General features: G+C 43.7%; 1 protein-coding gene across 1 annotated transcript in view; it reads right to left on the reverse strand.

Annotated features, from left to right (window-relative positions):
- mtx2 (metaxin 2) overlaps positions 1-24416 on the reverse strand; it is a 140393-nt gene that overhangs the window by 81457 nt on the left and 34520 nt on the right. The window contains exons 2-3 of the mRNA XM_038789326.1: positions 14354-14402; positions 13555-13599 (exon numbers count right to left, since the gene is read on the reverse strand). The gene's annotated coding sequence lies outside the window, so the exon portion shown is untranslated. The remainder of the gene's footprint in view (positions 1-13554; positions 13600-14353; positions 14403-24416) is intronic.

The following is a 24416-nucleotide window of genomic DNA, read 5'->3' on the forward strand; positions in this document are numbered from 1 at the left end:
AATGTGGATTTGGATAATTTTTCTTTTTTTGAAATTCCATGTCATCCGCCAATGATGACATGGTGGGGGGGGGCTAATATCTACCCTGTTAAAAATTCTGCTATCATTTTGAAGGAGAGAAGTGATAATCTTATGCTGAAGTGTAGATGCTTACGAACCAAATCTGAAGTTTTAGATTTTAAATTATAGTTAACTTGTCAGTATTTTCCACAAAATTCACTAAATCTATGGGAATGATGTGAATCTCACACCAGCTCTTAAGTTATTAGTATTCTTTGTGACAAATTAAATTGCGTTTGTAGGATTACTGCAGGATGATGAAAAAAACATTAGGAATTAGCCCTTTACAAACTTGTTTCAAAAGTACTAAGGGTTTTGCTGTACACTACTCAACATTTCATGCTGCCTTAACAACACTATATTTTTAATACAATGTTACTGTATACAATATCTTTCCATATCTTAAACATAAAGTCAAAGGTTATTAGGAATATCGGTGGCATAGCTTTGTGTACTGTGAACAAAGAATACAGCACAGGAACCTGCCTAAACTAAAAACTGTCTGCACTTAATCCATACCCTTCCATTCCCACCCTTTTCATATATTTGTCCAGATGTGGGCAGCAGGGTAGCATGGTGGTTAGCATAAATGCTTCACAGCTCCAGGGTCCCAGGTTCGATTCCCGGCTGGGTCACTGTCTGTGTGGAGTCTGCACGTCCTCCCCCTGTGTGCGTGGGTTTCCTCCGGGTGCTCCGGTTTCCCCCCACAGTCCAAAGATGTGCGGGTTAGGCGGATTGGCCATGCTAAATTGCCCATAGTGTCCTAATAAAAAAAAAAGTAAGGTTAAGGGGGAGGTTGTTGGGTTACGGGTATAGGGTGGATACGTGGGTTTGAGTAGGGTGATCATGGCTCGGCACAACATTGAGGGCCGAAGGGCCTGTTCTGTGCAGTACTGTTCTATGTTCTATGTCCCTTAAATGCCGCTACCGTACTGGCTCCCACCACCTCTCCAGGCAGCGCGTTCCACATATTTACCACCCTCTGTGTAAAAAAATCTTGCCTCGCACTTCTGTTCTAAATTTTTCCTAACACACTTTAAACCTATGTCCCCTATGTGGTGCCATTTGATAGGAGGAAATCTACTCCTTGGAAAATATCTACTCCTTGGAAAGTAACAGTATAAATGGGGCAACTGAGCAAAGAAATCAGAGGTTACAGATCCACAAATCATCGGAAATAGCAACACAGGTTAACAATCCCATTAAAAAATGCAAACAAAGCATGGAGGTTGATTTCTAAATGCATAATATTCAAAAATTGAGGTTATGTTAAAATTATATGGAATCTTGGATGGGTCACACCTACCATGCCGTGCTCAATTCTGGACTGCATATTACAAGGAGGATACATAGAGACACTGGAGAAGATGCACAAAAGATTTGCAAGTATAATACCAGAAATAAGCGATTGGAATTATCAGGAAAGACTGAACAAGTCAGGCTCTTTTCTCAAAACAGTGGCCTCATAAAAGTCTTTAAAACTATGAAGATTTCTGATATGGCAAATGCAAATGATGATGTTTCCACTTGTGGGGGATTCCAAGACGAGAGCGTATAAGTAAATGACAGTCACTAACAATCCCAATAAGGAATTCAAAACAAATGTATTTAATCACAGAGTAATTAGAATGTGGAACTTACTACCACATGGAATAGCTGGGGTGAATAGCATAGATGCGTTTCTGGCGAAGCTGGAGAAGTATATGAAGGAGAAAGTGTAGCCACCGAAGTTGGCCATTCCCTCAATACAAAATGGAGAAACGCAAAGCTTGCAGGTTAAAATGGACAATGTTTGCAGCACAAGCAGGCTGCACCAAGCCAATGTGTATTCGGTCTGCTAAGAGAGCAGACAGCACCGAAACGAACATTCCGCATACTAATGAGGCAATCTCCAGGATAGTTAACATAGCAATGGAACGATCCCAGGGACAATGGACACAAATAGAGAAGAAGTGATTGCAACAGTGTATGGGAAACCAGACACCCCGGCACCAGCGGGGTTCGAAAACAAAGCACCTGAAGGCCCGCCCAGTAGCCGAGAGATAGCCTCAGTATTGGGGGGATTCAAACAAATCGATTGGGAAAAGACCCAATCGATTCCGGGCAGGTGAAGGGTCCGCCCAAAAGGGCGCAAAGCCCTAGGACCTATAAAAGACAGGTCCCACACTTAGTTTGTTCTTCTTAACCAGCCCTCCTCTCTGGACCAGCATCTCGACCAGCTTTTACCAAAGAAGATCTTGACCGAGAGAGAGGAGAGGTTTGGGACAGCAGCCGCCAGCAAGTAAGTGTCTCACAACGATCGCTACCAGAGATAGACACTCCTGACCCCTTTTTAACCTGTACCACCTGAAGTCTGCAGACCAGAGCAGAGCAAGAGGCCTTGTCCCCTGATCCGGCAGTTCCCTTTGAGATAAGTATTGGTTTATTTAGTGGTAGGAATAGTTTAATCATCTTAGTGTGGGCATGGGTAGTATTATAATTGTATTATAATAAACTCAGTTGTTTGAACTTACTAATTGGTGTATGGTTTTATTGCTATGAACTTGACCTTGAAACTTGTGGCAGTATCTTAACGATACCTGGCGATTCCAGAGCTAAGTAACGAAACAGAGCCAAATCGAGTGTTAAGCACACTCACCCAGAACGAGCAACATTTAGTGGCGACATCCAGACGGGACTCGGTTAGAAGTGCCCCCCCCCCCCCCCCCCCCACTCCGAGAGAACCCAGAAATTTGAATTTGAAATCCAATTGGGAAAAGGAAAAACCACAAGTGTTCAAGGAGTTCAAATCAATAGTCATAATTCGGATGTGTGTTTTGCATGCGTAACTAACAGGGTTGCAAGGTTAAACCGAGAGATTTTTGTTGCGACAAACTATCGGGAGTTTTATAAGTCGGAACATAGAGAAAGCCGTACCCGTATTTAAAAGCATTGCCTTATCATTCACACGGATGATCCCTGGAATGGCGGGTCTAGCATATGAGGAACGGCTGGCGTTCCTGGGATTGTATTCATTGGAGTTCAGAAGGTTAAGGGGAGATCTAATAGAAACTTACAAGATAATACATGGCTTAGAAAGGATGGACGCAAAGAAACTGTTTCCGTTAGGCGAGGAGTCGAGGACCCGTGGGCACAGCCTTAGAATTAGAGGGGGTAAATTCAAAACAGAAATGCGGAGACATTTCTTCAGCCAGAGAGTGGTGGGCCTGTGGAATTCATTGCCGCAGAGTGCAGTGGAGGCCGGGACGCTAAATGGCTTCAAGGCAGAGATAGATAAATTCTTGATGTCGCGAGGAATTAAGGGCTATGGGGAGAATGCTGGGAGGTGGAGTTGAAATGCCCATCAGCCATGATTGAATGGCGGAGTGGACTCGATGGGCCGAATGGCCTTACTTCCACTCCTATGTCTTATGGTCTTATGATCATCCCTCGTTCCAAATTAAAGAGAGCATAAGAGAAAATGGCAATGCAGGCAATGGAACGCCTCATGAACCCAGAGCAGTTCGTGGTCGCAGCGACCAGCACTAGCAGAGTAGGCCAGTGTCCCGTATGGGAACTGGAACTCAGGAAATACCTCAAAGGGAAAGGATGGCCCCTTTGGAGTGAGTTTTGTTTGAATGAGGAGACAGGTCCCGGGAGTATAGGACATACTTGGTGGGAGAACCTTTCTCAAATTCACAAAAAGAACATAGGAAAAGCACGCAAGCCGATGGCAATTGTGTCCTGCTTAGCACAATTGCGAGGCACAGAGGAGGTCGTTCAGAAGCTCCGCAAAGAATTAGAAGAGAGGAATAGGATGAGCAAAGTGGATGTCAGGGGCATCGAAAAGGAGAATCTAGGTTTAAGGCAACGACTGGCAGAGAAGGATAGAGAGGTGGATGATGCCAAGAGGGCACATCAGTCTTGTCTAGCCCATCTGAGCAGTTCCCAAACCCAGTATGAGAAAGCCTATCAGGATGTGCAGCGTGCAGTTCTGATAAGAGAAGATTCAGAGAAGCAGGTAGAGGCACTGCAAAGGCAATGCTCTGACCTAAAGGCAGCTTTAAGAGCACTCCATGCTGCAACCACTGAGCAAAGGCAAAGCACAGTGGATCATGCGAAATGTAAGAAGCAGATTGCGCAGCTGCAATCTCTGCTTTCTGTGCAGAATGGGTTCCAAGAGACATTTGGGACCCAGTTAGATGAAGAAAATGCCCCAGATTGGCAGGAATTGAGCGAAACCACACAGCGCTATGTTCAGGGAACATGTGCGCCAGCAGCGCAACAGAAAAGGAAAGCGTCCCAACCCCCCACAGATCAGATAGCACCCGCACCTATGAACCCAGTCACCACCCAAAGAAAGGCAACCACAGAAGGCGCACCCGAGGTCACTTACACCACCCCCTTAACCGTAACACAACTAAGGGACGCATGTGAGAAAATCACCCCGTTCCTCCCCACTGCAGACCCCATCAATTTTTCGCAAGAGTGAAACAACAGGCGACCATGTACAGCCTGGATGAGCGAGAGCAGGTGAAGCTCTCAGTGTTGAGTTTAGACTCATCGGTTGTAGCAGCCCTCCCCGACCCACAGAACGTTGGAGGAGGCACCCTCGAGGAGATGCACACATCTATTTTAGACGCGATAGGGTACAACAGAGGAGACCCAGTCGAAGGCCTAAATAAGTATATGCAGAAGAGGACAGAGCACCCCACAGCTTTCGCAGGAAGGCTGTAGATTCATTTCACTGCCGTTTTTGGTGATTTAGACCGCGCACATTTAACCCGCGATAATATGGTTAAATGGACCCGCACAATAATCTCCCACGCCACAGATGCAGGACAGAATGTCTGCAGCAGGTATGACCCCTCAGAAGAGGCCCATAATGAAAAATGGGTTTTGAAAAGATTGTCCCGCGCTAGGGAACAATCCGTCCAAGGAAAGGTTAAAGTAAAGACCCCAGAAGAAGCTCAGGCTGCAGCAGATATACAGGCAGTAAGAGCGCACCAAAACCTAAATGAAGGAAAGAACAGCCCCCCACAGAAGTCGCAGGAATGTTACAACTGCGGACAGTTAGGGCATTTCGCAAGGGAATGCAACGGCCCGCAGAAATCTCAGAGAGGCCAGCAGACAGGCACTCTGACCAGGAACAAAGCAAAGCCAATCCACAGTATAGAGACGCAGTCAGGACAGACCAATGTGGACGGAACGGACTGACGGTGTTCGGGCTCCCCAACTTGGGTCTGTGACACCCTCTGGGACCGATCCGGAAGACCGGTGGTCACAGCAAAAATTAGAGGGAAGCCCATAGAATTACTTTGGGGCACAGGAGGGTCCCGCACTACCATTAATTCCTCCACTACACCACAGGCAGACACGTGGCCCACAACAGCTTCAATCACACTCAGCGGATTTACAGGTCACTCACAGCAGGGACACATTACAGCCCCTGTAGCAATCCAACTAGGGAACATCTCCACCAGACACCCCGTTGTGTTAGTTAATCTGCCCCGCACAGCAGAACACATACTGGGTATTGGCTTCATGAATGCCCACAGCCTGTCGTTCGATCCAGCAAATCAGTGTGTCTGGAGAATGGCAAAATCTGACAGAGCACCCGCAACTCTCACAGTAGGAGTGTACGCAAATAGGATTAGCGCAGTAGGCGACTATTGTTTTGACCCGACCACGCTTAGCACGGAAAAACAGGTTAGGGCAGTTTTGAACAGACACAGGACAGCATTTGCCAGTCACCGGCACGACTGCGGCAGAATGACTGGACAAGTTCAAGTTACTGGACCTGACCCGAGACCACAGAGACAGTACCGATTTCCCCTAGAAGCAGAGGGAGAAATTGGAAAGGTTATAGAGAGCTTATTAGAGCAGGGTGTACTTAGGACAGTAGCCTCAACTAATAATGCACCTATTTGGCCAGTGAGGAAGCCCCACGGATCATGGCGTCTGACCATAGATTATCAGGAACTCAACAAAGTTACCCCAGCAGTAGCCCCCACGGTAGCAACAGGTCCCGAGACCATGCTCAAACAGGGACTCCACTCCAAATATTTCACGGTATTGGACATTAGCAACGGCTTCTGGTCAATCCCATTGGCAAAGGCGTGCCAGTACAAATTTGCCTTCACATTTAACGGACAGCAGTATACATGGACATGCCTCCCACAAGGATTCCACAATTCCCCCTCCATTTTCCACCGACAGCTGGAAAAAAATTTCATGACCCGAATGTCTGGTACAGTATGTGGACGACCTATTACTGCAGACAGACACCAAGGCAGAGCACATCACGCTTCTGTCCGAACTCCTGGAACTATTGCAAGACATTGGATGTAAAGTTAACCCCAGAAAGGCCCAAATATTGGAGAATCAAGTGATGTATTTGGGTACAGTCATCACGCACGGCAAACGCGAGATCGAGTTCAAAAGAATTGACTCGATCGTTAAATTGCCCCTTCCCCAAAACGTTTCAGCCCTCCGGTCGTTTTTAGGAATGGTTGGGTATTGTCGGAACTATATCGATGGTTTTGCGACCAAGGCAGCCCCACTCTCGGACCTCCTTAAGAAAGGAGCCCCTTGGGAATGGCTTCCGCAGCATACAGAGGCTGTGGAAGAGTTAAAGAAAGCCCTCAGCGCAGCACCTGCGCTACAAGTTCCAGACCAACTCTCCCCCTATGCAATTGAGGTAGCTAGCACCGATCTGACCCTCTCGGTCGTTTTTAGGAATGGTTGGGTATTGTCGGAACTATATCGATGGTTTTGCGACCAAGGCAGCCCCACTCTCGGACCTCCTTAAGAAAGGAGCCCCTTGGGAATGGCTTCCGCAGCATACAGAGGCTGTGGAAGAGTTAAAGAAAGCCCTCAGCGCAGCACCTGCGCTACAAGTTCCAGACCAACTCTCCCCCTATGCAATTGAGGTAGCTAGCACCGATCTGACCCTCTCGGCCGTGCTCTTTCAGGAACGGCACGAGCAGCTACGACCAGTGGCTTATGCCTCACGGCTTTTAGACCCCGTAGAACAAGGATTTTCAGCCAGCAAGAGGCACCTACTAGCAGTATTTTGGGCAGTTCAGTACTTTTCGTACATTACCGGACTCAATCCCATCACCATTTTGACCGAACACACCCCCACACAGTTACTTTTAGACGGTCGACTGAAGGACGGTTTAGTGAGCCAGAAAAGAGCAGCTAGGTGGACACTTCTGTTACAAGGACACGACATTACAGTTAAACGAACCAAGACACACACATTTTTAGCGGACAACCTACAATATCCAGGACAACCCCATGAATGTGAGATTGTAGCACCCCTACACAACACAGGACCCTTCATTGCCAAAACGCCCCCCAGGAAGATAGGGAATTCAAGCCAGAGCCCCCAGCACACAGACACGTGTGCCCCATTGAAGATATATGTGGACGGTTCATCCACAGTTTTAGATGGCGAACGCATCACTGGATGCGGGATTTATGTGGAAGATGCGCAGGGACGCTTTAGAGGAGATAGCACTAAAGTTACCAGGTCACTTAGGCGCGCAGGCAGCAGAGCTCGCGGCCATTGCATATATAGTGGACCACCCAGATTCGTTCCCCAGCCCAGCAGACATATTTTCGAACAGTTTATATGTATGCAACAGCCTCACAGACTTTCTACCCCTGTGGAGGACAAGAGGTTTTGTCTCCGCGGACGGGAAGCCCCTTCCACCAGCCCCATTACTCCGCCATATCCTAGAGAAGGCAAAGGATAGGACGTATGGCATCATCAAAGTTAGAAGCCACTATAGGTCATCCCCCCCCCTGGAAATGTGAAAGCCGATGCATTGGCAAAAGCAGGTTCCAGGCGAGGTCACTTTTGGACACCCCCAGCTGGCGCACCAGCTAGCGCCCCTGTCAGTGCAGTTCAAGTCTCACAGACAGAAATAGAAGATTTAGTACAGGCACAGAAGCAGGATGAAAATATCCGGGAGATTTTTAAAGGAAACTTTGTGGCCCAGTACGATAAATTCAAACACGCTTTGACCACACATGAGGGCGTGATCATAAAAGATAAATTGTATGTGGTTCCTGAACAGGACAGGAATCAAATGATTGCCTTATTCCATGACAGTCATGGACACCAAGGGATCGACCCTACCACAACACACCTTAGACAACTCTGTTGGTGGCCCAACTTAAGACAATATGTTACCCACTATATAGGGAACTGTTTAATTTGTGCGCAGAATAACCTGGAGAGGTATTCAAAGAAGGCTCAACTCAGCCTCACTCGCCCCGTTAATGGCCCCTGGACAAACCTCCAGATCGATTTTATAGGTCCATTGCCCCCTTGCAGGAATGACTATAAATATGTTCTGGTGGTCATAGATACCTTTACCAAATGGGTAGAGGCATTCCCTTCTCGCACCAACACAGAAAAGACAGCTGCAAAGATCCTGACCCACCACATCTTTACAAGATGGAGACTCCACGGAAGTATAGAATCAGATCAGGGATCTCATTTTACAGGACGGGTCATGAAGAACGTCCTGACCATACTCGGAATCAAACAGAATTTTCACATTGCGTATCACCCCCAGTCAAGCGGGATAGTGGAACGCATGAATCGGACTCTAAAATCGACCCTTAGAAAGATGGTACAAGAGAACAATTTGACTTGGGATTCAGTGCTCCCATTCGCTCTTATGTTCATAAGAAATACTGTTTCAGCATCAACAGGTTTCACCCACACACACTCATGACCGGACACCCTATGAAAGGATCAGAATTCCTTTAGGACTCAACATGACCAGCCCAGAAGTGACGGCCCTCACACACGAGAAAGCAGTTAAGCAACTAGTTGAGACTGTAAGGTCTGCTCAGCTAGCAGCTGCAGTAAAATTGGGTGAAAGGAGGAAACAGAGCACGGCCTGTTTTAACAAAATGTCCACACCACAGAATTTCAGGTTGGGCAACAGGTGATGTTATCTGTTTACAACCCCAGCACGTTTTTGGCACCAAAAGTTTCCGGCCCGTACTCAATTTCGGACAAAATCAGCCCCTCGGTATATAGAATAAAGTACCCCAACGGTAAGACTGCGTGGTTCCATATTAAACAGCTCAAGGCTTATGGAACACAGTCAAACCACGCGCACCATGTCCTGCTAGACGCAGAACACCTCGCTCCGCCCACAAGAGACACATTTCCACCCTCCCCCTCATAGACCAGTTCCTCATCGGACTCGACCTCAACTCCGCCCACCGACTTTAGGACACGCCCCGGAACGCCCACAAGCTGCCACAGCAGAGACAGTGACTGTGAGACTGAGGACAGCCACAGCACTCCACCCTACAGCCTCCACTTCAGCGACTTCGACCCCAACTCGTGACCCCATGGAGATCACTTACATTAAAAATCCAGACCCACACCCAAACCCACCACCCAACACTGACGACCCTGACAACGCTCCTTCAATTTTAGACCCCACGATTTGGCACAGGGACAATTCTTGGCGACTTGTCCGCAATGACGAGAGTGACCCCCGGTCACACAATGCAAAAATTGCATGCCTGATCCATACAAGGGTATGGGATCCGGGAGAAGAGGATGACTTGATGTCTGACTCCCGACACAGCAGCCCCTTTGCGACCCTGTTCGCAGAGAATGAAAAGTGAGGTGTCCAGATGATGTAAAAAGAGGAACCGCTTGAGAGAAGCGCTGTCCTTTCTGATGGAACCTGCACGCATGTTGGTTATGTTTGTATGTTACATGTTTGATATGGAGGATGGCCACTCGGTTTTCAGCTGAAAAGCTTGTGACCACCTCACATGCACGTTAGTTTGTCCACCGATATTTCTGAGAACTTGACTCAGCTGAAATGTCTGGAGCCTTGCTCAACGTTTCACCAGGAGCATCTTGGCTCCTCCCCATTTTTTTTTAAGGTGCCCCTCTATTCTGGGAATAGAGGCTGCAATTCAACAATGACTACATTCTTGCCTGTTCGTTTCAGGTTGCTCAGGCAGTGGCGATACGGCATTGAGGACCCGCCCTGTCTGAGGACCACCTTTGGTCAGCTAAGCTCGGGTACAGCACAGCACGCCCTACCCGGGGATCCCATTCAACTCTTACCCGTCGCGGCCCATACACAACTCATTCGACCTTTCATTTCTAAAGCTTGGTTTCATTTTGTTTAAGGTAGCCCTTCGGCCGCCACTCCATATGCTATTTACATCCAGGAACATTTTGGGATGGTAAATTGCAACACTCTGCGAGACGGCTCGCACTGGTTTAGTAGATAAGTATATGTCTGGTCCTAAATCCGTTTTTTGAAAAATAAAATGATGGAGGTGACCATCATAAAGGGAAAATTGGAACAAGAGGACAGATATACTTAAAGTCAAGGTATTAAGCTGAACACTAACAGATAATATGCTTGATCCCTTAGCTTTCGGAGGTTCAAGAGAGGAACCAAAGCAACAGCACAGCAAGATCCTAGGAAGGAAGAGAAGAGACAGAGAAGATGAAGAGCACTCCAATTGCTATGTTTTTAGCTATTGTGGCATGTGTGTGGTTGCGCGTGGACGCGGAACCCTTTCCCACAGTACAACGTTTGCTAACTTCTCCCAAACCCAGGCCACCCCCAGCCCAGTCAATGGTAACAGTACCCCGACCTGGTGTACCAGATTTCTGACATGGTACTCCTCGTCATACTCATTGAATCACTTTTGGTGATTGCAGTTCTATGTATTATAGTCCAGACCCTCAGGATGAGGAAATGGAGAAGGAGAGCCCACCGCTCTCGTGCCTCAACAGTGTACAGAGTACAATCCCCTATTTTCGGATTGCACCAATCCCCCCAACCCCTTGATGTGTAATAAAGGATTTAATTTTGATGTGATCTGTAAATAAAGACTTTTGCGGATGTATTATAATGTTCTGAGCTCGACTGCCGAGTCAGAAAATGAAATGTAATGATGCTGTTGTATGAATGATTAAGGGTTTAGAATATTGTAGAATGTTTAAATATGAGATGAGAGTAGTTTATTGAGGTTAGTTGGAGGTTCCCGATTCCAATTGGTAATGCATGTCCCCTTTGACATAGCGGCAATCAGAAATTGTTATTTAAATTTTTTTTGCCATCGTTGAGGAAAGGATAGAAGCCATGGAACTCGCTGAGGTCAGGGGACCCAAAGACACCGTACTTGGGTGATCCTTCATGATTTCTCATGAGGATCACAAGGAGGAAGTGTAGCCACCGAAGTTGGCCATTCCCTCAATACAAAATGGAGAAACGCAAAGCTTGCAGGTTAAAATGGACAATGTTTGCAGCACAAGCAGGCTGCACCACGCCAATGTGTATTCTGTCTGCTAAGAGAGCAGACAGCAATGAAACGAACATTCCGCATATTAATGAGGCAATCTCCAGGATAGTTAACATAGCAATGGAACGATCCCAGGGACAATGGACACAAATAGAGAAGTGATTGCAACAGTGTATGGGAAACCAGACACCCCGGCACCAGCGGGGTTCGAAAAGAAAGCACCTGAAGGCCCGCCCAGTAGCCGAGAGTGAGCCTCAGTATTGGGGGGATTCAAACAAATCGATTGGGTTGAGACCCAATCGATTCCGAGCAGGTGAAGGGTCCACCCAAAAGGGCGCGAAGCCCTAGGACCTATAAAAGACAGGTCCCACACTTAGTTTGCTCTTCTTAACCACCCTCCTCTCTGGACCAGCATCTCGACCAGCTTTTACCAAAGAAGATCTTGACCGAGAGAGAGGAGAGGTTTGGGACAGCAGCCGCCAGCAAGTAAGTGTCTCACAACGATCGCTACCAGAGATAGACACTCCTGACCCCTTTTTAACCAGTACCAACCTGAAGTCTGCGGACTCAGTGCAGAGCAAGAGGCCTTGTCCCCTGATCCGGCAGTTCCCTTTGAGATAAGTATTTGTTTATTTAGTGGTAGGAATAGTTTAATCATCTTAGCGTGTGCATGGGTAGTATTATAATTGTATTATAATAAACTCAGTTGTTTGAACTTACTAATTGGTGTATGGTTTTATTGCTTTGAACTTGACCTTGAAACTTGTGGCGGTATCTTAACGATACCTGACGACTCCAGAGCTAAGTAACGAAACAGAGCCAAATCGAGTGTTAAGCACACTCACCCAGAACGAGCAACAAAATGAATAGAAATAAATGTTTATAGGGTGAGATGAAGCAGTCGGAGGAAGCTCATGTGGAATATAAATCCTGACAATAACCTGTTGGGCTGAATATCCTGTTTCTGTGTAAGTAGTAACAACTCGTTATGTACAGTCTGAGAAGTACATTAATATTTCAGACTAATGCAGCTGCTTCTGTATTGTTTGTTGCTTATGCATCTGCTTTTTTTTTCAAATATAGAACTTTAGTTGATTTTACGAGAATGCTAGTTCCATAATCTGCACTGTAAGTTTTTCCACAGGCCTTTGGATAAAACAAACTAACTATTAAAAGAATATCAGCAAAAAAAAATCTAGAATACACTGAACAAGTGTTTTTTCTTAATTTCTAAGGATTTTTAAAACTTAGTTTTGTTTCTTCTATCCAAAACTGCAACCGTGCTTAATGTTATTAAGAGTACTTCTCTGCCAGGTTCAACCTATCAGAAAAATATGCAACACTAATCTATATATTTGAAACATACAAATTAAAAACATCATGCTAATTTATAGAAGGAAAACAAATTTATAAATTTATAGGGAAGCAAGCTGACCGACAAGCAATTGTAAATTGTATAAATAAGCAATTATGTTAGAAAATGACCGTGGTATATTTAGAATCATATAGCACAATTATAGTTAACCCTGCTTTTTCCCCATAGACGTACAAATGTTTCCTTTTCAAGTATATATCCAATTCCCTTTTGAAAGTTATTGTACAATTTCCTTCCACCATTCTTTCACTACTGAATTTCAGATCCTAACAACTATGTTCGAAAAGAAAATCTCATCATCCCTCTGGTTTTTTAATTAAGCTTCGATGGAAAAAAAATGGGCAAGTTATCAAAATATTGAATTATATACCTTAGACCTGCCAAAAAAAAATAACCTATCCCAAAAGACAACACAATTTTGTTACAATTAAATCCTACAATGCTTTTGAAACAAGTATACCACCGTACTCTAGTAGTGAATACTTGATGAATCTTGTTTTCTGTAAAAGTTATTCCAAACTTTAAGGGATCAACAATATTTATTGAACAAAAAAAAACTGATATTATCTACAATGTTGAAATGTGATCATCTTTCCTTCCGATTGATCCCCATTTCACCACTTACTGCCGGGCATTCATTTGTTCAGACATTCCACTGCAAATTGAACAAGTTTTAAATGCAAAGAAGCATTAATGAGTTTCATAGAAGTTATCCTACCCGGTATTATTTAAGAGTGTATGTGGTTTTCGCTCAAACTAATTAAAGATTTGCATCCAATCTAGTTAGTTGACCTTTAATATCAAGAACATCATACTTATATTCCTACCTGAACAGCAAGACACGAGCATTGTCTGACAGTAAATCTGTTCCCCTGCATAATGAGAGGATAAAAGTCATTTCGAAGGTAATGTTACCACCTGAATCAGACCATTCGCATACCACAATATTTTTTGCATTGCTTACTTCAAGCAAAAAGTCGCCAATAGTGTTTTAAATAATGTTTGAAGCTAACGTTATAAAACATTTCAGTCTGTCAGAAGAAAGAAAGATGACAAGTTCACTGCAATAAAAATTCCTTGGTTTAGAGGACTTGGGCAGCAACCCATTAGTCTTCATTACTTTGCAGTCTTCTGACAACTGGAGCAGGCTGCTGTGCCCCAAATGGGGGCCATAACATGAGCTGATGATATATGAAGAGCTGCTAAAGGAAACCTGAACTGTCTCTGCCAATGTGAAGCATTTTAAATTATTTTTTTAATGAGAGCCATATTTGCCATAATATTTGAATATCCGATAGACCTACAAATCAATTCTCAACCGTTGGTAAACCTATCAATAGCGTTTCCAAGGCATATTGTTTACACAAGATGCTTACAACTAGCTGTTATGACGACTCAATAATAAATCATGACAGTTAGATTTCATGAATGTCTTGTTTACGTTGACAGGCGGATGTCAGTAAACCTCTTAATAGGATGAAATAGTATCAAGTATTAAAACTTTCCACTATACCCCCGAATCTTTGGTTGAGTAATACAGTTAATTGAAAAAAAAGGTGAGTCATTTACTGTGCTTGTATTGCAATACAAATTATTATAAATTTAATTCCAATATGTAATTCCTACCCTTCAGTGGTTGATATAGTGTTGCATTTTTCTGGCCAAGGTTCTGCAGCTGTGAAAACAAAAACACTAAATTGAATATACACGCATAGAGACCTATTTCTGAATTCAAAAGAGTATAACTAATTTCTGAGGAAAATTATCTCCATCAATTTGATGTAAATTGCATCCACTTGTTCATGAATCCTAATTTACACTACATTGTATGACAGTCACTGAAACGTTTTTTGCTATAATTGATTAAATAAAAGTGATTTCCTAAATCTAGTTTTTTTGTCCTCGTATCTCATTTTTGATGTTTTCTAGCAACCAGTTTAATTTGATATCAAGTATGATGAAAGTTAGCCCATTCATAAGATCACAAGAAATCGTAGCAAAGAGTAGGTTCTTTAGCCCCTCATGCCTGTTTGGCAATTCAATGAGATCATGCATGAACTGTTTGTGGCCTTCACTTCACTTTCCTGATTGCTCCCATAATCCTCAGCTCCCTTGCTGATTAAAATAAATCTGCCTAACTCAGCCTGAATATCTTCAATGAAGTAGCCTCCACTGCTATCTGGGGAAAGAGAATGATGCTAAGGGAAGAAATTTCTCCTCATTTGCTCCTTAAATGGGAGACCCTTATTAACTGTTCCCCATTGTTCTAGGTTCCCCTATGAGGGGAAACATCCTCTCAGTATGTACCTTGTCAGCCCTTAGAATATTATGTTCAATGAGATCACCTCCCTTCTTCTGAGGGGCTGGTTTAGCACAGTGGGCTAAATAGCTTGGCTTGCTTTGCAGAACAATGCCAACAACACGGGTTCAATTCCCGTACCAGCCTCCCCGAACAGGCGCCGGAATGTGGCGACCAGGGGCTTTTCACAGTAACTTCATGGAAGCCTACTCCATAAGTGAGTATTATTATCTCCAATCAGTGTAGACCCAAGTGGTTCAGCCTTTCCTCAGAAGGCAACCCTCACCCCAGGAATCAGCCTAATGAACTGTCTCTGAACTGCTTCCAATGCAAGTATATCCTTCCTTCCATAAGGAGAACAAAACTGCAACAGTACTTTGGGTGTGGTCTCACCAATACCCTACACAGTTGCAGCAAGACTTCACTACATTATATTCCACCATCTTTGCAACTAAAGGTCAGCATTCCATTTGTCTTCCTAATTATTTGTTGCACCTACGTACTAACTTTTAGTAATTTGTGTACAAGGACATCCAGATCCCTTTAGATCACTGCATTCTGTAGTCTCTCTACATTTACATAATATTCTGTTTTTTTTATTCTTCTTGTCAAATTAGACATCATATTTTCCACATTTGCCAATCTGTCAATTTTTTACCCACTACATTTAACTATCCAAATCTCTTTGTAAACTCTTTATATCCTCCTCAATTTATTTTCCTATTTTTGTATTGCCAGCAAATTTGGCTCCATTTGGTCTCTTCATCCAAGTCATTAATATAGATTTAAATATTTGAGGCCCCAGCCACTGATCCCTATGGCACTGCACTTGTTATAGTTTGCTAACTTGAAAATGATCCATTTACCCAACTCTGTTTCATTAGACATTGCCATTATGTCATCTCTTTTTAGACCCTTGACCCATTCTGTGCAGCTATGAAGTGAAATAATCATATTCTGAGATGAGAATGGTTAGCTGGCAAAAAAAAATCAAGGGCCAATAATAATAAACAAGTTCAACAATTTAAACATAATAAATTTATAAGCGACTTAGATAAAGGAATAGAGAACTGGGTATCTAAGTTTGTCGACAATGCCAAGTTAGGTGGCAGGGTAGATCATGTAAATAGGAGAGCATAGATTGAGTAGACAATATTATGGGGTTGAATAGACCGAGTGGGAAATGTGGGTTTCAATGGCAGAACAACTTCAGAGGATGAACTCGCTCCACCACCTTCACCCCATTTTTATTTCTATCAATTTATCATTTCTTCCATCGATCTGATTTTCCCTCACCATTGTTCCCCTCCTCCCACCCCCACCTGGGCCATCTGTTCCATGCTACTAATTGTCCTTCGACACACGGCTTCCCTTAGTTCCACCATTAACACATTCCAACCTCTTACTGTGCCACGATCAGCACCCTTCTTAGCATTGATCACCACCATTAACATTCCCTTTCTGTTCACCTATTGCTGGCCTTCTATCCAGCCTTACTGCTCCATGCATCCCATCCCCACAATATTTCCAGTTCTCTCCAGCTTTGACAAAGTGTCATCCAGACTCCATGTGTTAGCTCCCTTCTCCCCCTGGAAGTTTGTACTGGCCTTGGGAGGAGGGCAGTGCAGATTCATCAGAATGATAACAGGGCTAAAGGAATAAAATTGTGATCATAGGTTGCATAGACTAGGTTTGTATTCCCTTGAATATAGAGAGATAAGGAATGAACTAATGGAGGTGTTTAAGACAATTAAGGGATTTGATATTGTGGAGAAAAGCTATTTCCTCTGGTGGAAGAGTCTAAATCAAGGGTTTGAGGAACTTGACCCAAGATCCAGACTGTTTAGCGGTAATGCCAGAAACCACCTCTTCACAAAAAGGTAATGAAAATCTGGATCTTTCCCTCTGCAAAAAAGTTAAGGCCAGGTCACTTGAAAATTTTAAAACGGAGAATGATATAATTTTGTTAGTTATGGGTATTAAGGGCTATTGGACCAAGGCATGTAAATGGAGTTAGAATTTGAAACAGCCATGATCTAATTGAATAATGTAACAAGTTCTAGGGGCTGGATGGCCTATTCTTGTTTCTATGTAAGCAAATCCCCCATGGTATTACTCAAGATATATTGGATGCTATCTAGTTTCATAATGGTAAATGTAGAATTCCTTGTAATAGTCGATGTATTTTTTTTTCTATTTAGGTAAAACTGCTTTTCAGCAGGCCTAACTTTTGAAAAATGTAAAATTTAGTTTTAAATAAATATTTAAAATTAGACATTTGGTCAACAACTTCAGAGATTGTAGTGTGTTGATCAATTTTAATTTAGAACAGTGAAGCTTCCAAAATGTTTCATATTGATGTTTTTACACATTAATGACCATTTTTAATATGCTATTAGCAGATCTCCCAGGTTTTGCATCTGCAACAATCAATGTGTGACACCTTCAGCAACCAAACTGTACTTATAAAACTAGAGAAGAAAAAGAATGTCATACAACTTCCTTAATATTGAAATAATTCTTCATAGGTTGCATAGATAAAATGGAAATGGAGGGGGGGGGGGGGGGGGGGAAGAATGGTCAGCACGTATTTAAGATGCAGAGCTAAAAAACAGCTGAACAGAAAAGACATCACCAGCTCTCTTATAGCAGAACAAAAAACAATGAGATCTAAAAGATTTTAAAAGAGTTTGGGAGTAGGGACTAGATAGGTAAAACAACAGTGGGCAACGGTACAGCAATGAGAAGTAGAAGATACCAAATAAGTATGAGAGCAGCACAGGACAGAAGGCTAAAGAGGCTCAATAAGATTGAGATGGGCAAGACTATGGAGACATGTTAAATAAAGATTTTGAAATTGATTCAATGAAGCACAGAGAGCTAATGGGTCCTAATGAGCACCCAGATAGCAAACCACAAGATCTTAAGCACTAAGAACACAGGCAAAGGTTTTCTGGAGGAACTTCGATCCAAGGGTGGAAGACCAGAACATATGCGCAATCAAGTTGTAAGTTACTAAGACCTTAATAAAAAAGACTCTGACAACAGGAAGCAGATATTGATACTTAAGAAGTAGCAACGGTGGAAGAAGTAGTATGCAATGCAATGGCTATATATACACATGCTGTTAAGTATAGGGAAAGTGTGTTACTCTGTAGTAACATTTTCACCTGACACTACAGATTTCAGAAGCTATTTAAAATATAAAATAGAATTCTCCAGGTTCCCTTGCCAGAGATTCATTTTTCACCTTTTTGCTACAAATGAGTTTCCTTCACAATAACTACCACTGGTTGAAGTGAAGTTTTAAAACACATTCCTGTATTTGCCTAAAGTCATAAAAATTGAAGTTTTGCAAATCATTGGAGGACAGACAACTTATACTTGCTGTAGTTATTCTATTTGCAATTGTTTTCCTAAGTCTGAGGTAAACCACCCATCTTTAAAGTTTACTTTGTACAAATAAAATTTCATGCCTAAATTTCAGGCACCTTCAACATAATAAAGCACAAAGATAAGTGTTGCAATATTGTTCTACTAATCACCAATAATTTGATCACGCACCCTCCACCCATATAATAGTGAACAGAAATTCCAGTAGTTTATAGAGCAACGGCATTGTATTATTTGTGACCAGCAATGTGAATAAGATCCCTGTATTGGTGAAGTGCTAAACATTGTTTGTGCTTCTACATTTGATAGCATAGAAACAAAGTTAGGGATCACAATAAACTTTCAATATACACTCCTTTAACTGCAAGAAACAATAAAAATTTAAAATGTCATCTGAAAAATTAATTTTGCAATACTGGATTAATGCTAAATGTAATTCAGTAATACATATTAGTGATCTGCTAAACTCAAAACAATATTAAACATTTTCAATGCCCACCACAAAACACTATCCATATTGAATTTCAGAATGAGAATAAAGCAAACTGTGACTCTATTAACTGTAATACTTTCAAACTTAATATTTGCAGAAGAACTTTAAATACAGATTTTGGTAAGACAAAGAAATAAAGATTTCACGCTAATAGAGTTCCAAGTTTTAACATCAGCCAGAAATCTTCTTCTGTATTTGAACCTTCTGTCTGACAGATTGTTCAGGGCCAATAAATAATAAAACAGTAAATATCACAGTTGACAGCTACAGCTGTGATTCTCAGGCTAAAATAACAATCTTGTACAGAACATGCATTTTAAAAGTACTGAACATGATGCAAAATTTCTTACATCACCAAACACTAAAATTACATGTAGCTTAACCACACAAGCCTGATTTCTTCGATCAGTGATTTATGACACAAAAATCTCCACTAAAATCAAAACTCATTTATCCTTGGGCGACACATTTCCATAGCATATGGATTACAGTTTGTAGCTCACCATGTCTATCATTAGAACATAAAAATAAATTTCCCCAAGGTCTTCTGCTTACCAACAGAAGTCTCTATAACATTTCAAGATCTGAGAATGTGTAATTTAAATCTTTACTTTTCCCACTATTAAAAATGTGCTTATTTGGCTTTAGTCTCCTGTACAGAAAGCACTACCATTTGCTTGGGTATAGCTCCATACAGGTAGAGACAGCTGTCCAATACCAAACCATCGTGTTTATTCTTTATTTATCTGCCAAGGCAGCAAATTTCAGCAGACTGTTCAGCTACATAAAGCATTGCAACCAAGACTGATATCCGCACATGTCCATTGTTCAGTTAGGGTTCAGTGGATAGTGGCCAGGAGCCTGATATCTATAAACATTTTATATGATCACTCACATATGAACTGAATTATGCAAGACTCCTGCTCATCAGTTTATTTGCTGTTTGGGTAACATTCAGGAAGCTAAGTAACAGTACAAGTAATGATGCCAATTGCCAGAACATCTTACAAGGCCCATGATTAATAATGGGTACAAATAATTTGTCATTATGTCTGTGCATAGGCTGGAAATCTCAGTTCAGGGGGCTAATGAACCCATTTGTGCATTAAATCTTGCTCCTGCTTCCGCATGATTAGCCACTGCTAGAGGAGTAAAACTTAAAAATACATTTCCGAAAAAAACAAATATGGTCTAACCTGTTAAGACAATGAGCAACTGGGTTATATGCAGCAGTAAACTTCCAAGTTTTATCTCCAGTCTTTGATGCAATGGTGTGGAGCATGAGTGTGATAACTTATCTGGCATAAGTGAGAGAAAGAAGGAAAATTAACTGACTTAAAGTGTTCATATTCCTGATCAACATGCAGGGATGTCAGGCAAGGACAGGAATGGTTGCCTGATTTCCCCGGTGGTTCACACGGATTGTCTTGATTCAGACATTGGGTGAGATTCTCCAGCCCTTCTGGCCAACAGGATCTTTGGTCCCGCAGAAGTCGACCTGCCATGGGTTCCTGATGGCAGGACAGATAATTGTCAATGACTTTGGCAGGACCAGAAATCCCACTGACTCCTCCACCGTGGAGGTGAGGTTGGGGGGGGGGGGGGGGGGGGGGGGGGGGGTGCTGGAAAATTCCAGCCTAGTAGTTACTTTGCTGTGATACCAGAGGGTAACACAGGGGTGGGCAAACTACGGCCCGCGGGCTGCATGCGGCCCGCCAAAGGTCTTTATGCGGCCCACCAAGATCAAGTCATAAAATAAAAATTTATTTTTATTTTTTATATTTTTTTTTATAAGGTTAATGGGGGGGGAGGGGGCTGTTGGGTTACTGGTATAGGGTGGATACGTTGACTTGAGTAGGGTGATCATTGCTCGGCACACATCGAGGGCCGAAGGGCCTGTTCTGTGCTGTACTGTTCTATGTTCTATATGAGGCGCCCAGAATCATAACCGGGTGAAGCGCCATTTTTGAAAAGTAGAGAAAAAGAGGGCTAAAGGCAGGATGCCGCCGGGGGAAGCGCTGAGGTATATGCCGCACGCTAATTGGTTAAAACCGGGACTATTAATTAATATACTATGCGGCCCTTTAAAATTGTGAATTTCTGAATGTGGCCCTTGCACGGAAAAGTTTGCCCACCCCTGGGGTAACCAGTGCACACACAACAGTATACAAGAGCAAGAGCCTTCATGGTAAAAGGAGTACATGATAGGTTAACAAAATGTTCATCATGGCTTCATTCTGCATGCGAAGATTATATGATTTGACAGGAGGTTGATAATTACGTTACACACATGCACAATAAGTGGATTATATAGTCTCATGTTTTTCACAGAAATAGATTACAGCAATGAATTGTAGTGGAGCATTTCTTTTAAGGCGCTCAGTGATTATTTTGGTGCCACTGAGTTGAGTTAGAAAGGAGGGAATACAAAGGCCAGAAATTTCTTGGAGCTGCTTCCAGTCTGCAGCCATAATGTTGCCTGACAAAAGATGAAAGCCTTATTTATATATGGAATGAGATTAACTCCAAAGGAATTCTTGACTAGAACATTCACCTCTACTCAGTTATTCCTGTTAAAACTACCTTTGTGTGGACAAGTTAAAATGCTCCAACCACATCAGTCACATTGTTTACTGATAAATTGTTTAAGCACACACAAGATTGGTTCCTGGGCTACAATTTACTAAGAATTGACCCGCATCCAGAAGTTGTGGCAAACTTCTACACTGCCCCTCACTTTATTTCTACATTCCACAGGTTCTGCCCATATCATTCCTTATTTGTATTGAAGTTGACCATCTATCCTCTTCATCTCCTCTGCCACAGATCTGAATCATTCAATCGCTTCTTTATCATTATGAAGTGCTTCGACGGGTTGGTCAAGAGACGCATCAACTCCATACATATGGGCCGGTTTAACTCAGTGGGCTGGGCTCGACAGCTGGTTTGTGATAAAGAACAAGGCCAGCAGCGCGGGTTCAATTCCGTACCAGCTGAGAATTCTCCCTGTGTGTACCCGAACAGGCGCCGGAATGTGGTGACTCGGGGCTTTTCACAGTAACTTAATTGCAGTGTTAATGTAAGCCTACTTGTGACAATAAATCAGGGTAAATAATCAGGGTGACAATAAAGGTTATTTATTACTTCCAGACTTCAAATCGCATACCGCCACAACTGGTCCACAGCAGATCCTTTCGCCCTGGCCCAACAGTCATCCCTGGAGCATCTTGACAACAAGTATTCCTACGTTAGACTCCTATTCATTGACTACAGCTCAACTTTCAACACCATAATCCCAGCCAAGCTCATATCCAAATTCCAAACCTAGGACTTGGCTCCTCCCTTTGCAACTGGACCTCGACGTCCTGACCCATAGACCACAATCAGTAAGGATAAAGAACAACACCTCCTCCATGATAGTGCTCAATACCAGGCCTTGCAAGGCTGCATGTTTAGGAACTGAACACCTTTATGGGGCATATGGAGGGTGGACCCATGGAAGTTCAACCATCCGGGGGAGAAGGAGTTCTCCTTCTCAACGTATACTCCCGTATACTCCACAACGTATACAACGCATTGACTTATTCGTAGTGGGGAAATCAGTGCTTCCAGGGATGGTAGGGGTAGATTCCATAACAGTAATCTCAGACCACGCTCCACATCACATGGATGTGAGGTTGGAGATGGACTGGGCCCAGCGCCTCCCATGGAGACTGGAAACAGCTCCCCTCACTGACAAGGCATTCTGCAAGAGAATATCACAAGCCATCGACAGATATGTATCCTGCAACCAGAATAAGGAAGTCTCACCCTCCACATTCTGGGAGGCACTGAAGGTGGTGATAAGTGGGGATATAATAGAGTACAGGGCACTCGGGGAGGGCGGCAAGGCAATAATTGATCAATTCCACACTGCATGTGGATCAGCGGTACTCCACTGCCCCGTGAACTACAGGCAGAGAGGAAAAATTTACAAATGGAGGCTGACCTGCTGACCACTGGGAAAGTGGTACACCAACTGCACCAGACACGGAGGACCTTTTATGAATATGGCGGCAAAGCCAACCTCCTGCTGGCACATCAGCTGAAAAAGCAGACAACCATGAGGGAAATAGCGCAGGTGAAAGATAGGAGCAGCAAGTTAGTCACGGCGCCAGATAAGATCAATGAGGCCTTTGTGACTTTCTACTGAGGGCTGGACACCTCCAAGTGCCTGGAGAGGGACTCGAAGATTAGTTGTTTCCTCGAAGAGCTGGACATACCAGTTGTGGGGGAGGAAAAGAGGCAGGGTCTGGGAGCACCATTAGAGCTAGGGGAAGTCATGGAGAGCATCAATTCCATGCAGTCAAAGAAGGTACTGGGTCCAGACGGATTTCCAGTAGACTTTATGAAAACAAAAAAAACAAAATAATCTTTTATTGTCGCAAGTATGAAGTTACTGTGAAAAGCCCCTAGTCGCCACATTCTGGCACCTGTTTGGGTAAGCTGGTAAGGGAATTGAACCCGCGCTGCTATCCTGGTTCTGCATTACAAACCATCTGTCTAGCCCACTGAGCTAAACCAACCCTTAGACTGGAGAAATTTGCACTGGCCCTGCACTGCGGGAGATGGTCAATGACTCGCTATCAAGAGGGACCCTGCCGCCCATGCTGGCACGGCCTCAATATCACTGATCCAAAAAAACGACAAAGACCCGACCGAGTGTGGGTCATATAGACCTATCTCACTCCTAAACACTGGCGCCAAAGAGCTGGCGAAGGCCCTGGCCAAGCGACTGGAGGGTTGTGTGCCAGAGGTTCAAAGTGGCTGGAGGGTTGTGTGCCAGAGGATTAGAGGGGTTTGTCAAAGGCAGACAACTAACTGTGAACATCATGCTAAAGATGATCATTTCCCCACCTAGGGAGGAGACACCAGAAGTAATCGCCTCCCTGGATGCAGAGAAGGCATTTGACAGGGTCGAATGGAGGTACTGGAACTATTTTGGTTTGTGCCAGGGTTCACCTCATGGGTGAAACTGCTGTACAGTGCTCCCACGGCAAGGGTACAGGCAAACCACCAGCTCTTAATAATTCTGGCTGCACAGAGGCACGAGGCAGGGATGCTCATTGTCACCACTGCTATTTGCCCTGGCAATCAAGCCACTTGCCATCACTTCATCACTTTCAGATCAGTGAAGGGGTGGAGAGGCATCCGGAGAAGAGACAGAGAGGACAGAGTCTCACTCCATGTGGATGACATGCTCCTCTACGTCTTGAACCCCCGAGCCAGCATGGGAGGAATAAATGAAACTCCTGGGGGAGTTCAGAGCCTTGTCAAGTTACAAACTCTACTTGAGCAAGAGCGCAATATTCCCCGTGAACCCGCCAGGGGGGGGGGGGGGGGGGGAAGAAGAGAACATTGGTGGGCTGGCCCTTCCGGATCTCCAACTCTACCATAGGAAGCCCGAAGCCAGGGCCCCTGTATCTTGAGATATACACACGCTACTCTTATATACATAACTGTGT

This window comes from Scyliorhinus canicula, chromosome 2 (genome assembly GCF_902713615.1).
Source record: "Scyliorhinus canicula chromosome 2, sScyCan1.1, whole genome shotgun sequence".
In the NCBI taxonomy this organism is placed as follows: Eukaryota; Metazoa; Chordata; class Chondrichthyes; order Carcharhiniformes; family Scyliorhinidae; genus Scyliorhinus; species Scyliorhinus canicula.